This window comes from Lissotriton helveticus, chromosome 3_1 (assembly GCF_964261635.1).
Source record: "Lissotriton helveticus chromosome 3_1, aLisHel1.1, whole genome shotgun sequence".
NCBI classification, from domain to species: Eukaryota; Metazoa; Chordata; class Amphibia; order Caudata; family Salamandridae; genus Lissotriton; species Lissotriton helveticus.
This window is the reverse complement of record NC_136061.1, coordinates 1,412,624,236-1,412,638,531: the sequence shown is the minus strand read 5'-3', so window position 1 is coordinate 1,412,638,531 and position 14,296 is coordinate 1,412,624,236. Positions and strand designations below refer to the sequence as shown.

At 48.0% G+C, this 14,296-nt stretch overlaps 1 protein-coding gene across 1 annotated transcript in view; it reads left to right on the top strand.

The window, feature by feature from the left end:
• Window positions 1–14,296, top strand: part of GLI2 (GLI family zinc finger 2) — a 241,577-nt gene that overhangs the window by 56,399 nt on the left and 170,882 nt on the right. The gene's annotated exons all lie outside the window — the stretch shown is intronic.

Genomic DNA, 14,296 nt, shown 5'->3' with positions numbered 1-14,296 from the left:
TCAGTTTCTGGGATGGGGGGGAACTCCCGCAGCTTTTCCATAGAGGGAGGACCTGAGTGCACCGAGACCGAGTCACTGGTACAGGCCCTTGAAATGTTGGGACCGCATAATGGAAGGGAGGAGGTCAGGTTGTGGATAATGGTTTCGATTTTGTTATTAAAAAATGACGCAAGGTTGTCACAGAGGGCTTGTGTGGGAAGAGTAGTTTTTATGGCACAATCAGGGTGGGTGAGGTTTTTGAGAATCTGAAATATGCTTTTTGAGCTGTTCGAGGCATTGCTGATCGTGGTGCAGAAATAGTTGGCTTTACTCTGAGCAATTGCAGTTTTATATGCCTGGAGATGGTTTTTCCAGATAGCTTTATTAGTGTCGGAGTAGCCTTGTCTCCATTTCCTCTCTGATTGTCTGCAGGCTAGTTTAAGGGTTTTCAAAGAGTCGTTAAACCAGGGGGCTGGAGCTCTGCTCCTTGCTTTGCATTTCTTCTGGGGGGCGAGGGAGTCAGAGGTAGAGGAGATTATTGAACAGAGAGCATTAAAATTGTTCTCCACCGAGTTAGTGGGGGTGAAACTGTTTTCTACATTAAAAACAGTGCCCGCCGCTCGTAGTTTGTCAAGGGCTTTCCAATCCCTATACAGAAAATCGGAGGTTGTGCTACGTGGAGGCCTTTTAGCTCTGTCACACAAGATGTGAAATTTAATAAGTGCATGGTCAGTCCAGCACATGGGCAGGATGTCGCTCAGGTGTACTAACTGGGGAGAGGCAAAGATTAAATCCAATTGGTGCCCAGCTGTGTGGGTGGGTTTGTTAACCAATTGAGAAAGTCCTACGCCATCACAGGAAAGTACTAGGTTGTGCAGTGCACTGTCCAGGCTTCCATTGGGCCAGAGATTAAAATCTCCTAGAATGATCAGCTTGTGGTGGGAAGTGGCCATATTGGTGAAAGTGGTGAGTAGCGATTGTTGCTGTTGGGCATTAAAGGCTCCCGGGGGGCGGTAGCAAATAATGGCCGTGACAATGGCTCCATGGTGACAATTTATAGAAAGGCCAAGGAGTTCCGTTCCGGCAACTGGGTCTATGTCTAAAATGCCAATCGACCAGGATGCTCGGTAAATAAGGCCCACTCCCCCGCCACGGCCCTTTGGCCTGGGGAGAAGCAGTATTTTAAAATCTTGAGGGCACGCCAGATCGAGGTCAATATTGCAGTCGGCATGAGTCCATGTCTCGGTAAGGAATAGTGCATCAAGGTGGTGAGTGTCAATGAGCAGTTGAATTTCATTGGCACGTTTAGGCAATGACCTGACATTGAGTAGGCTGCATGTTAGTAGGCCCTGACTAGTAAACTCGTGCAGGGGGTAGGCGGTATCGAGAAATGACAGGTGACCCTCGTGTGCAAAGTCTCGGAGACGGAGAAGAGACTCACGTGCTAGATGCGGAAGAGGGGCGGCAGCTGGTGGAGGGGCCTGGGCAGAGAGGGGTGCCCCGGGCACGTCCGAGGCGCGGACGAGCGCAGACGAGCTTGCCTTAAGCGCGCCTTCGGCGCGCAATCGTCGCGCCCGCTGCGCTCGTCCGCTGCGCTTCCGGGTGGTGCTCATGTTTTATTGTGTGAGACTAAGCAGGGAGGGGGAGGCGTGGCCAACCGAGGTGGGCGTGTCCCTCGAGCAGGAAATGGCGGCAAGACGCGAGATCAGGGCAGAGACAGCAAGCAATCTGCTTCCCCGCGCTGACTAAGGTAATGCCAGAGGCTTGTGCAAAATGAGCTTTTTAAGAACACAAAATACAGTTTTTAAAATCACAATGTTTAAAAAAAAAAATAGGTGCTAGTACTATAATGCTAAAGTTTTACAGCCAAATTATTGTTTTATTTTATAGGGCCACTTAATACATTAAAGTTCCTCAGACATTAAATTGGGAGTATACATATATCATTTAAATTGGTGTGGAAATGTATTTGTTGAAACTTATTCCTGTCAGTCAACCAAAAAAACAAACCAGGATCGAATCAAAACAAAATGAGAATTAATAACTACTGGTAAATGGAAATGTAAAAATAAAATAATAGAACCAAGAATCCTATCTATAACCCATGATACGATATTTACTGCTGGGAACCGACTCCTGAAGGACTAAGGCTTTTATTCAAACTTCACTCCAAGGGGCAATTTACCAGACATGTCTAAAGGGTACAACATTTCCTTTCCCAAGCGATCATTTTACTAAGCACTAAAATCTATTTAACTGAACCAAGACTACCACTCTCAGTGCATTATGATGTTAATTAAAAGCCCAGGGCTGAAATCTTGGCGCCATATTACATTATATATGAGCTCATGATGCCCTACTTGATGTGTATGCGCCACTCTGAGTGTAAACGCATCTCACACTGGGGCATCCAAGTAGGAGTTCATTCACTTCATATTGGGTCAGCCACGTGGGAATTAATACATCTCACAAAGGGGCAGCCACGTGGAAGTGCAATCAACTCATACTGGAGCATCCATGTGGGAGTGCTTTCACCTCACACTGGGACATACAGGTGGGAGTGCTTTCACCTCACACTGGGGCATCGACGTGAGAGTGCATTCACCTCACACTGGGACATACATGTGGGAGTGCTTTCACCTCACACTGGGACATACAGGTGGGAGTGCTTTCACCTCACACTGGGGCATCGACGTGAGAGTGCATTCACCTCACACTGGGACATACATGTGGGAGTGCTTTCACCTCACACTGGGGCATCCAAGTAGGAGTTCATTCACTTCATATTGGGTCAGCCACGTGGAAATTAATACATCTCACAAAGGGACATCCACGTGAGAGTGCATTCACCTCACACTGGGACATACATGTGGGAGGGCTTTCACCTCACACTATGTGGGAGGGCTTTCACCTCACACTGGGGCATACAGATGGGAGGGCTTTCACCTCACACCTCGGCATCCAGGTGGTAGTAAATTCACCTCACACTGGGGCAGACACGTGAGAGTGCATTCGCCTCACACTGGGACATACATGTGGGAGGGCTTTCACCTCACACTGGGGCATACAGATGGCAGTACTTTCACCTCAGGCTGAGGAATATAAGTGGGATTGCCTTCGCCTCACACCTCGGCATCTAGGTGGGAGTAAATTCACCTGAAACTTGGGCATACATGTGGGAGTGCATTCATGCCTCACTTGGGCAGACAAGAGGAAGTGCATTCACCTCACACTGGGACAGCGACGTGGGAGTTCATTCGCCTCAGAGTGGGGCATACAAGAGGGAATGCTTTCACCTCACTCCTAGGCATCCAGGTGAAAGGGCATTTATCTCACACTATGGCATTTATGTGGGTGTGCATTCACGCCACACTTAGGCATTGAAGAGATAGTGCATTCACCTCACACTGGGGCATACACATGGAAGTGCATTCACCTCAGAATGGGGCACACTAGTAGGAGTGCTTTCACCTCACACTTGGGAAGCATGCATGTTGTTGTGCATTCATGCCACACCGGGGCATACACGTGGGAGTGCATTCACCTCACACTGGGGCAACTAACTAGCCCGATAGCACAAAGTGAGCTTTGAAATGCTGGTGGCCTCCACAGCCACTCTCTCGATGTGTATTTCCGCTATCACTACATGCTCTTTATTGGTGAGCGGTTGGTACAACAGTGCAGCTGCTCTTCCAGGGACCAAGCTCCCAAAAAAGGATGCAGAGTGGATACATGTGGTCTATGTAATAAGTAGAATGACATAGCAGAGGTATAGTAATTAAGTAGGTTTATTGAAGAAAGATCAGGTCTTAAGTACAGGAATACAGAAACCCCGCCAGGAGCAGCTCCCTTGCTGCTCAGCCCATTCTCAACTGACACTCATACACCAGGCATTCCCAACATTATATCATCTCATCACACATACCAACATTCCACTGAACATCCACCCAAGCTGAGCAGCAAGACAGGTAAGCAGGGAAGATACATTGCACCTAAACCAAGATACAACAGTCTACCTCCTATTTCAGAGATTCTATCCTCCCCACAGGGGACTACGGAGTAGATTTACAGGAAAGTAATATATCTCTCTTTTTAAGAATGAAGCAACCCAACCACTCACACCCGACTTCCTAAAGGTCGAGGGATAAGTGCACAAGGAAGTCCATGTACTCGCCTTGGGGGCCAAGCCCGGCAAAGAACAGTGGAGTGAACAGAGAGTGGTGGCAGAGGTCGCTGCTCCCGTCCCTTCGCAGGCCCTCGGGACCCAAGTAGCTGGAATTCATTACGTAGCCCTTGCTGCCCTTCTTCCCTTTCATTTGTATTGAAAAATCACTACCTGCAGATTATGGAATTAAATTCCTCTCGAGGTCCGGAAGCCGGTTAATCGTCTACGTTTCAGAACACCTTCAAAGACTTGGTAGCTTTGCATTCCTTCCGCGTTCCGGAGTGTGAAAGACTTTATGGGTATTACGCGTGTGCGCCATTTTTTTGTGAGCGTTCTGCACATGCGCAACAGCAGCGATCACCCCCTTCACAGATGTACCACTTCTGGCTTGATTCCTGCGCAATGTCTACCACAGAGTGGGATACACGTGTTCTTTCCTGAGAGAAAAACACTTTGGGGACTTTGGCAAATAAGGACAACGGTGTCCCTGGTGTGGAGGACAATTCTGGTCACCCAGCATTACGTTCATCAGACCTGCCAGTGTTTGCAGGTCATATCCAGTCAGCAGGGTTGGATTGGGATTAAAAATCATGCCGGACAAGCTAAAAACAAGTGGACCACATTTGCAAAACACTGCTTCGGCGAAATTTTATTTAAAAAGGGGGAGGGGCAAAAAAATGCACGGGTTAGTTTACACTGGTGAAATATACCTGATAACGAGTGAGGCCACTTCTGCTCAGGCCCCCTGCCCCCGATCAGTATGCACATTGTTGTAAGGTCTTTTATTGTTTTCCTCCTTTCCACCCTGTCTTCCCTCTTTGTTCAGTTTGGGGACATTAAGAATGTTGAATGATGGGTGGCGGTGAATGGTCATATGTCAGCGTTCTTTACTCACACTCGGGGCACTAGACAGGGTTGTCCTCTGTCCCCCCTGCTGTTCGCGATGAGCATCGAGCCGCTGGCGGTAGCGGTGCGGGAGCACGTCGGGATCCGAGGTCTGCCATTCGCGGGGGAACAGCACAAGATTTCGCTCTTCGCGGACGACGTCTTGTTCTCTATTACTGATCCGGAAAACTCGCTGCAGTACATTAGGGAGGTCTTATTGGAGTTTGAGGCCGTGGCCGGTTTTACGGTCAACTATAGCAAGTCCTACATCCTGAATCTTACCCTTTCGCAGGTCGAGAGGGATCGGGTACGGCCGCTGACTCCGCTGGCCTGGGCCACAGGTTCGATTGTCTACCTGGGGGTCCATCTGACTCCGACGGTGGGCGGGCTGTTCCAGGCCAATTTCCCATCTTTGTTGGCGAAGTCCCGGACGGAATTGGACAGGTGGAAACCAAAATTTCTGTCATGGCTGGGCAGAATCCATGCCGTGAAGATGGTTCTCCTCCCTAAATTCTTATATTTGTTCCAGGCATTGCCTATCCCCATAGACAGCGATTTCTTTCGGCGGCTCAAGACCCATGTATTGCGTTTCGTTTGGCAGGGGGGTCAGGCACGGGTCTCCTATGCGGTTCTCCGTCGGCCGAGACCTGAGGGTGGAGTTGGGCTCCCTGACCTGCAGTTATATTACAAAGCGGCGCAACTGCGAGTGTTGGTGGAGTGGTCGCAACAAACCTCCGAGAAACATTGGCTCCATATGGACCGATGCGTTGCCGGCAGGTCGATCTGGGACTTAGCCTGGAAACCGAAGAAGGACCGCCCTCTCAACGCATATATAAGCACTCCTACGAGCACAGTGTTGAAGGTGTGGGACTCACTAGCGGCGGACGACCGTTGGACCACGTTCCCTTCGCCATTTACGCCCTTGCATTGCAACCCGGCTTTCCCTCCGGCACTTCGTGAAGGGCCGTTTGCGGTGTGGAGGGAGGGGGGGTGTCGGGCGTTGACCCATTTGTTCCACGGCCTGGACACCCTCACTTTCGCTAACTGTATGAGAGATTATGGGGTCCCCCAGACTGAACAATTCCGGCATGTTCAGCTGCTTCACTGGGCTACGTCACCTGGGGTGGTGGAAGCGGCTACGAGACCGCCGACGCCGTTTGAAGCCTTTATATTACGGACATCCACCGTGAAGGGGGCCATTTCCTTCATATACCAGTTGTTGCTTCAATCGACGGTAGCTCCTCGACCTCGTTATATGGGGCAATGGGAAGAAATGCTGGGGCGAGATATCTCGGATGTGGAATGGTCGGCGCTTTGGCGTGACCTGACGACCTTTAACCATTCCTTGCACTTGAGGGAAGCCCACCTCAAGACGGTCATGCAATGGTATATGTGCCCGACTAGGCTTCACCGCATTTTCCCGGCGACCTCGGATAAGTGCTGGAGGGGCTGCGGACTTCTGGGAGACTTCCGCCACATCTGGTGGGACTGTCCGGTGGTCCGTCCGTACTGGGAGGAAATCCTCTCACATATAAAGGAAGTGTTGACTTATCCCATTGATGAGTCTATGGCTTGTGTCCTGCTAGGGCTGCGTGACCCTGGCCTTGTTTATCAGACCAGGGCCGATAAAAAGATTTTGTGGCTATGCCTCGGCGCTGCGAAGCTCACGCTGGCTGCGGCCTGGAAAAAGAAGGATGCCCCGGCAGTATCACTATGGCATGCACGACTTTGGAGGTTGCTCAGTTTGGAAAGAGTGGCGGACATCTTCCTTGGCCAGTATAAGAATTTCCGATATCAGTGGGGTCCCCTGGTTGACTTTCTTTCTAAGGGGTTACCCTCGGCGGTATGTCCGGCTTCATTGAGGTCGATGCACCTCTTTCAAGTGTAATATGGATGTGGACTGAGTGTTGAGTGAATGGCGTCACCACCAGGGGGGAGGGTGGGGGTGGGATGGGGCAGTTGGTTGTCATGGTTTTTGGGCTGTGGAGGGTCCACGGACTGATTATCTGCACCGCTTGTGTGGAACTTGGAGGATTGGGGCCCAGCATATTGCAGCTCTGGTTATCCTGGATGGCCTGGCCTAATGATAGGCTTGTAGGCCGCTTGGTACTGTGGTCCTAGTTGCTATATTGTCTCGCTCCTGGCCTGGATATGCTTGTAATATAGTTTGGGACACTGCTGATGCGTGCACAATGATTTGCCCTGATCTGGAGTAATGTGCGGTTCCTCCGCAGCCCTTTGTTTATTTGTTTATTCTTTTCTGCAAATCAAAAATAAAAATTTTACAAAAAAAAGAATGTTGAATGATGCCACAGAATGTGGGATGAATCAGTTGACTCCTGGCTGAGCACAAGGAAGCTGCTCCTGGTGGGGCCTTCTTACCAACCTACTTCTTGGGCTACCTACTACCCTGTCTACCTACTTCTTCACTTCTGTAACTAACCATCCAATAAACTACAACTTGGAACTACTACCGGGACTCCTGTGCAGTATTTACTTTCGACACACATTAGTTTGCCGGCCCAGCGAGAGAAAGGGAGTCACACCTCTGCCCTTTGATAAAACGGAAGTAATGGACGTCCTTCTGACTCCAGAAAGGCCACTCAGGCACCCACTAGGCCGCTGGCGGTATCTGAACAACGCAGAAGCCACCCAAATCGGCCCCCAGACTGCTAAAAAAAGCAGCCCACAGCTGGAACTGGATCCCGGCCCCTCGGGCATTGACCGAGTGCCCGCGTTACCAATCCGGCCCTGCCAGTCAGCCCTGATTTGGGAACATTATTGTCTCGTCAAGGTACACTGCCAAACCCATTTGACCGGCCTCAGAAGGATGAAATGCTGAGTGGCTCTACCAGGGTTTGACCGTGTGACCATGAGATCAGACCACACTCGCGGAGAGGCTGCATGAGTCCACTAGTCCACCAGACCCAGAATGCATGTGTTATTGTTTAAGGTTGCATGCCAATGGTGGGAACATGTAAAATAATGTAAAAGTGGCACTGGGATAATTACCCTAATGTCAAGGACACTTTGGGTAAGGGTAATATTCAGCTTCCGGAATGTTTGTTAGCAGTGAAGGAGACTGCTTTGTGTTAATGAAAACCCGGACTGCATCAAGGCGCCTTCCTGGTTCGCTCCATGCCTTGTATGCACATTGCAGAGTGCTATGTTACTTTTGCTCTTCCCTCCTGTCCGGTAAGGCTGTGCTGCTCTGGGGGTAACTGCACTGCTCTGAGTGCAGGTCCAGTACACTGAGCACCACCGCCCATTGCACAGGCCACGTCTCTGCTGTTCCAGCCTTTGGGATGTCACCACCTACAACAATGGATGGGACAGATAACCCAGTAGGTTGAGCACTTGCGGACGATAACGTGTAACCAGCAAGCACACATTCAGGCAGGTCCACTCCAACTCTTTAGGTTAATAAAAAGCGTACTGTTGGTTTATTTGATAATAGCGCCTCTTAATGATTCAGTTTGTCGTGTGCATTGCGCATTCATTCTATTTAGATAAAATGTCCTAAGAGGCATTTCTACAAAGAAATTCTTTCTACAGCTATTTAGCAAAATCAAAAGTTTATGTTAGGTAGTGGCACATATGGATTTTTTAATGTGTCTTGAGGAGCCCCAGGTAATTGGAAAGAAAACGGTGGCAGTTTAAAAGAAATATAGATAGATACTAATATACATGTATTCATCAGTAGATACAGAGACAGAAAAATAAATAAAAGAACAGTAAGATAGATAGATAGATAGATAGGAGACAGACAGACAGACCAGTCCATATGATAGATAGAAGGATAGCTGGACAAATACACAAATATATCAATAGATACATATTCAGAGAGACAGACAAACAAAATGACTAATAGATAGATAGATAGATAGATAGATAGATAGATAGATAGATAGATAGATAGATAGACAAAAGACAGACCGATAGATAGATAGACAAAGTCCTTACTGTTCTTAGGCCTTCACCTCAAATAGACTGGACTTTGGTGCAGAGACGCCGGGGACCGTAATCTATGTTACCAGCAGGTACTTCTGTAACAAAGTCCAGCCATTTACATGATTTTTCTCTACAAAATGGGAATAACTGCTCAGATCTGAAGCTACCAGGTCTTGTAGCTGGCAGTTTTCTCATATTATGCCCAAAAATGCTAGCATTTTCACCTGCTCTGAGCAGGCAGACTGTGTCAGCGGGTGTGCCCATAGGAGGGTGAAGTCAAGTGGGTGTACCGAGTGTATGGATGGAATATTTTCTGCTTCCTCTGGACTGCTGCAGGTGGGTACCAGGGGCTAGGCCATGCCGCTGTCCTCAACCAATGCTTTTGCAGTGAATATAGCAGCCCTGTTTCCTCAGGCCCGGAATTACTTGGCACAGATTTCTCAGGTCCGACGATTCCGAGGCCAGAGACTCATAATTGTGATTTTGTGTCCTTCACCCGGAGTTATTGTTCCAGATGAAATACCCAGCTTGTAAATAGAGCCTTGGTACTTTTCTAGGATCCCTGTTTCTTCATTACCCTTCACGAGGACACAGATCAGCCCATCTCCGGTCAGTCACTCAGGATCTAGCTCTAAAGGGCAAGAGTTACGTGACACACACATGGTAGACGTGCTATGTAAATAAATGCTAATAGACGACCCTACGACCTCTATACCATAGTCCCAGGTTACAAGCGTCACTTCCCGAAACAGACCAATGTCTTAAGACGTTTGCTTTACCAGTCAGTGTCCAAGCAGCAGGACATAACTTTTCATCCTTTTGTGGTAAAAAAACAAACCACTGTTCTACAGTGACATCTACTATTTGGCCTTCTACAGAACAGAGAGTACAAATGTTGTTAATGAAGTCAAAGTATTTATGATCCTCAGAGTATCAATGTTTTCTTACGTGTTGGCAACAGCCTGTGGTCCCTATGCTGTCCGCACCACCTGAGTTGTGTCAGAATTACCATATCGCCAGCATGCCTCTGAGCCGAAGGACCCACGCTAACCGGCCAGATGCTGGCGGACCAACTTGTTCTCCCTGAAGTGTCAACATTTGAATATGCTTTTCTCCTAGATCTCAAGGAACCTCAAGGAATTGCACTTTCTGTCACATCTTCCCCTGAAGGAGGGGGTAGGCAGGTGGTTGAACAAATGGCATTACCTAATAATTTACAAGGCTGCACGGTAGTGGAGGAAGCCAAGAATATTATATCTTGTGCCTTGCTAGTGGAGGGAAGAAAGGAAGTAAATCCTAGATAATAAGCGAATATGATTATTGCATTATGATGATGATGCTACTTATGCTGTTGTCATTTTTTGCAACACAATGGTAATTTAAAAACAGAACAATATGTCCTGCTACTATGCACTGTTAAAATAATATCTATATTTTATATGCTTTATCTACCTCAAAAACGTATAAGCTACGGATGCCTTCATATGTTTTGCTCACGTACTGCCACCTTGCCTTTATGCCTACCCCAATTCATAAACCACATAATTTACAACCATGAAAATATGGCGGAGCGCTCTTATGCCTTTCGGTCAAGTTCGCGCTATATGAAGCTCGACAAATAAATACATTGAGAAATAAAATAATAGTGATAATGATACCAATACTAACAACAACAAAAACAACATTAACAGTATTCATTTAGAAGTTAAATGAATGCTAGGCTCTTAGCCAAAGTGCTTACTTTTTATCCAGTCTTATGTAGTCTTGTCCAGTTTGGGCGAAACACCTGGCCCCTGAGATAACATAATTTCGGAGAAGACTACTGTGTCAAAAAATAGCCATTCCATCTATCTTGGTTCATTTCCTCCTCCTGAGCACTCATATTTGCCACCCCTGCCCACGTTTCTTTGAGACGATCTTCAGGAGTTTCATTCACAAATCAAGTTTTCAAGCAGATAGGAGAAAGAGCCAGACAGGTGCTACACACCCATGTGGACAGTGCAAAACCCCTTAACAGGCTTGGCCCTCTGTCAAGCTGCTGTGCTCTGGCAGGTCACATACAACATGTCCTTGAGGGGTCGTGGCCAGTTGTCTAATCTTTCAGAGTCTTTAGAACATTGGTCTTCAGACTTTTTAATGCCGCCCCCCCAGTGGGAAAAAAAATCACTGAATCCACCCTCAGAATTTTTTACAATGATTATTTTAAATTGTATTTATTAAATGTATCCCCTGTCTGTGGCTGGGGGGGGGAGTTGGGGGGGGGGGGGGGTTTGAAGAATATTTGGAGCCCCTTCCCTTCTGACACATACTGCCAGCTAGGATATCATTGGCAAAATATGTTGGTTAAGGCCTATTACAGAGCATAATGGTTCTTTTGGCCAGAGCCTGGAGCCTCCTGAGTTCACCTGAGGCCCCCTTAAGAGGGACTGTCCCCCCAGTTTGAAGACCCATGCGTTAGCAGGCAGTCCACCATATCCGAAACCAAAGGATTGTTCTGTTTGTTTTCGTTTGGGCTGTCAAACGTGTCTCACAAAAATTCGCCAGTTTCATTGTAAGTGCTCCTGGTTTACTTTAATATGGATAGAAGGCATTTAAAAAACAACCCATCGGCAAAGCCATTAGGCCTGCAATTTGCAGCCAGAAGGTGACACTTAATGGCGGTGCCAATGATTGTAACAAAAGAAATGATGGTGCTCCAACTGGTAGGCTAAGAATGAATGGCCACAAAAGTGAGAATGGTATGTGCAGGCAAACAAGTGGGCCTTCTGGATTGTTTTAAGATATGTCTCAGCTGAGCAAGAGGACAAGCGAAACAATTTGGTTCAAGTTGATACCAGGTATAATAGTAAAACGCAAATACGTGTTTTAAATACAGGATGAAAGTACTGAAATTGGTATACGAATGTAACTGTAAAAGGGATGAAAGACATTTTATGTTGATTTCCAATGACTTCTATATCTGGCTTCTGAAGCACCCACATCTGTTTGTATCACCTGTCTTTCTAGAGACCAGTTGGGAAACTGGCATTTAATGCTTATGGCCTCAAATGAGATACGTCAGGCCTCAAATAGTAGACTTTCTCTTCCAAGAGTTATAATATCTTCAAAAACTGTAAAAGGTTGGGAACTCGTCAAATCCTGAAATATCTTGGTAACTGTCTATTGGATACTACTATGGGTTTCTTTGTTCGTTGAACAGGATTCGCCTATGTGTTGTTTTTTCTCCATTTTCTTGACACGTTATTAACTCTTAACATTATATGATACACTTCAAGAACTGCAGCACCTTCAACAGGCTATAGGAAGTTTCATTATGCAGAGGCGGCTAATATCTATGGGCAGGAAGGAGGTCAGTGCGCATGCAAAAAAAAATCACAAAAAAAAATCACTGGGCGAACGCACCATCCTCTGCTCCGTACCTCCACAGGAACTGGAAGCTCGAGCTTCGAACTCCCTTGACCAATCAGGATACTGCTATCATGCTGTGAGAGTAGCTCTCTGATTGGAGGGAGCGGCCTCACTCGGCGCTCCACAGTGCCCTGGAGGCCTGCACTGACTCTAACCCTGCTGAAGACAGCTGGGTTAAAGATGTTTAAAGTGCGCATGTGTGACTGGCCATGTCAAGATGGCCGGCCAAAAAGACATGCGCACTTTAAACATAAGTGCATAGACAGCCCTGTCCTCCTCCCTGCTGCTGTCTCCCATTAGTGACCTCGCACCCGCCCTGACCCTTGGCTCGAGACAGGGATGAAAAAAAAAATGTTAATAAGTTACCATTTCATTTTCATGGGGTTTTGGGGGGATTTTAAGTGGAGCGACGCTCCTCCGCTCCAATGGAATTATGCAACATAATGGTACTCATTTTATTGACCTCATAATGGTTTGCAACTGGGTGGACTCTCTTGAATTGAAAAATTTGACCTTCAGATTAAGAGTATATTTTCATATAGGAGGCATTAATAAAGTGAGCTCTATTGCTTTTTTTGGAGACACTGACTCTGTGCACATCACGTGTAGCTGAATTGACGCTTCACGTTCCTGTTTGCAACAGTGCACACAAAGTCAAAAGGCCATATTTTTGGTCCACAAAGTCAGTGACACACTATGGGACTGCCTACGAGTCTAGCGGTCCAAGGATCACCAGACTTGTGGTGGCGCAACGTTGCCGGTCTTGTGACTGCCACATTGCAACCCTAGTGGTCGTGCCAGCCTGGGACCGCCAACTCCACCAGGGAACCGCCAATCCCTGGCGGTTGCGCGGCAGTCAAGAGGCATCTATATGCTTGGCGGGACCGCCGTGGTCCAGCCAAGTATATTATGACTTTCATCACCACCACTGATTCCATGGAGGTCTTTCCTCCATGATAACCGTGGCGGTGAGGAAAAAAGCCCCCTTGTGCCTCACGCCTTGTGGATGCATGTGCCCCCCTGTGTGCATGCACAGTAGTTCCAGCACAACATGGACTTTTCAGTCCATGCCGTGCAGGAACCTCCTTTGACATTCCCATTGCTGAGTATATTTTATAGGCACTGCCGTGGGAAACGCAAAGAAAATGCCTGCCAATGACAAAAAAATTCATTATAGGTGGGCGGTCGTCATGCGGGTTTGGCGGTGCGGTGGTGGGGGCAGTACCGCCACCACACCGTCAAACTGCGTAATCGGGCCCTTAGTGTGGCATTACTGTGGCATTCATTAAGTCCCATTTTTTCATTACTGCAATGCAAAGAAAAACAATTTGTCTATTCTCAGCCTTGCGTTAATGAGAGAGTGGGATTGAGTGAAATTCAGCGGCGGCTGCTACCTGTTAGCTGCCACTGGCGTAACGCAAAGTGAGGGAGCCTCCTTGCACGGTACTTAGGGGGGCCCCCTCCGGGCTCAATCAGGAGCTCTCTTGGCCAGAGTTCATTGCCGAGGGCGCCCCTTGGAGCTAGGGGGACCCCCTGCACCTGTTAGCAGCAATGGGGCGGGGTGAAGGGAAGCGGTGGGGGATAGGCTACAAAAATCACTTACCTCTTGGCTGACGCCTGGCTGGCCGCCACCTCTCCTACGCCCTCTTATTGGGGGAGGGAGACAGGAAGCAGCAGGGCTCCTAGGCTCCCTGCAGCCAACCACAATGCTGCAATGCTGCATTGTGATTGGTCTGAGCGCCGTGACATAGCACTCATCCTGGAGCTGGAGGGGTGGACATGTTCTCCACCCAGGCTGTAATGCAGCCTGCACGGAGAACGCTTTATGTGCGCATGACTGTTATGGGCGACCCGAGAGAGCCGGCTAAGCACTCATGCTCACACAGGGAGTGCAAACCACTCCTCCCC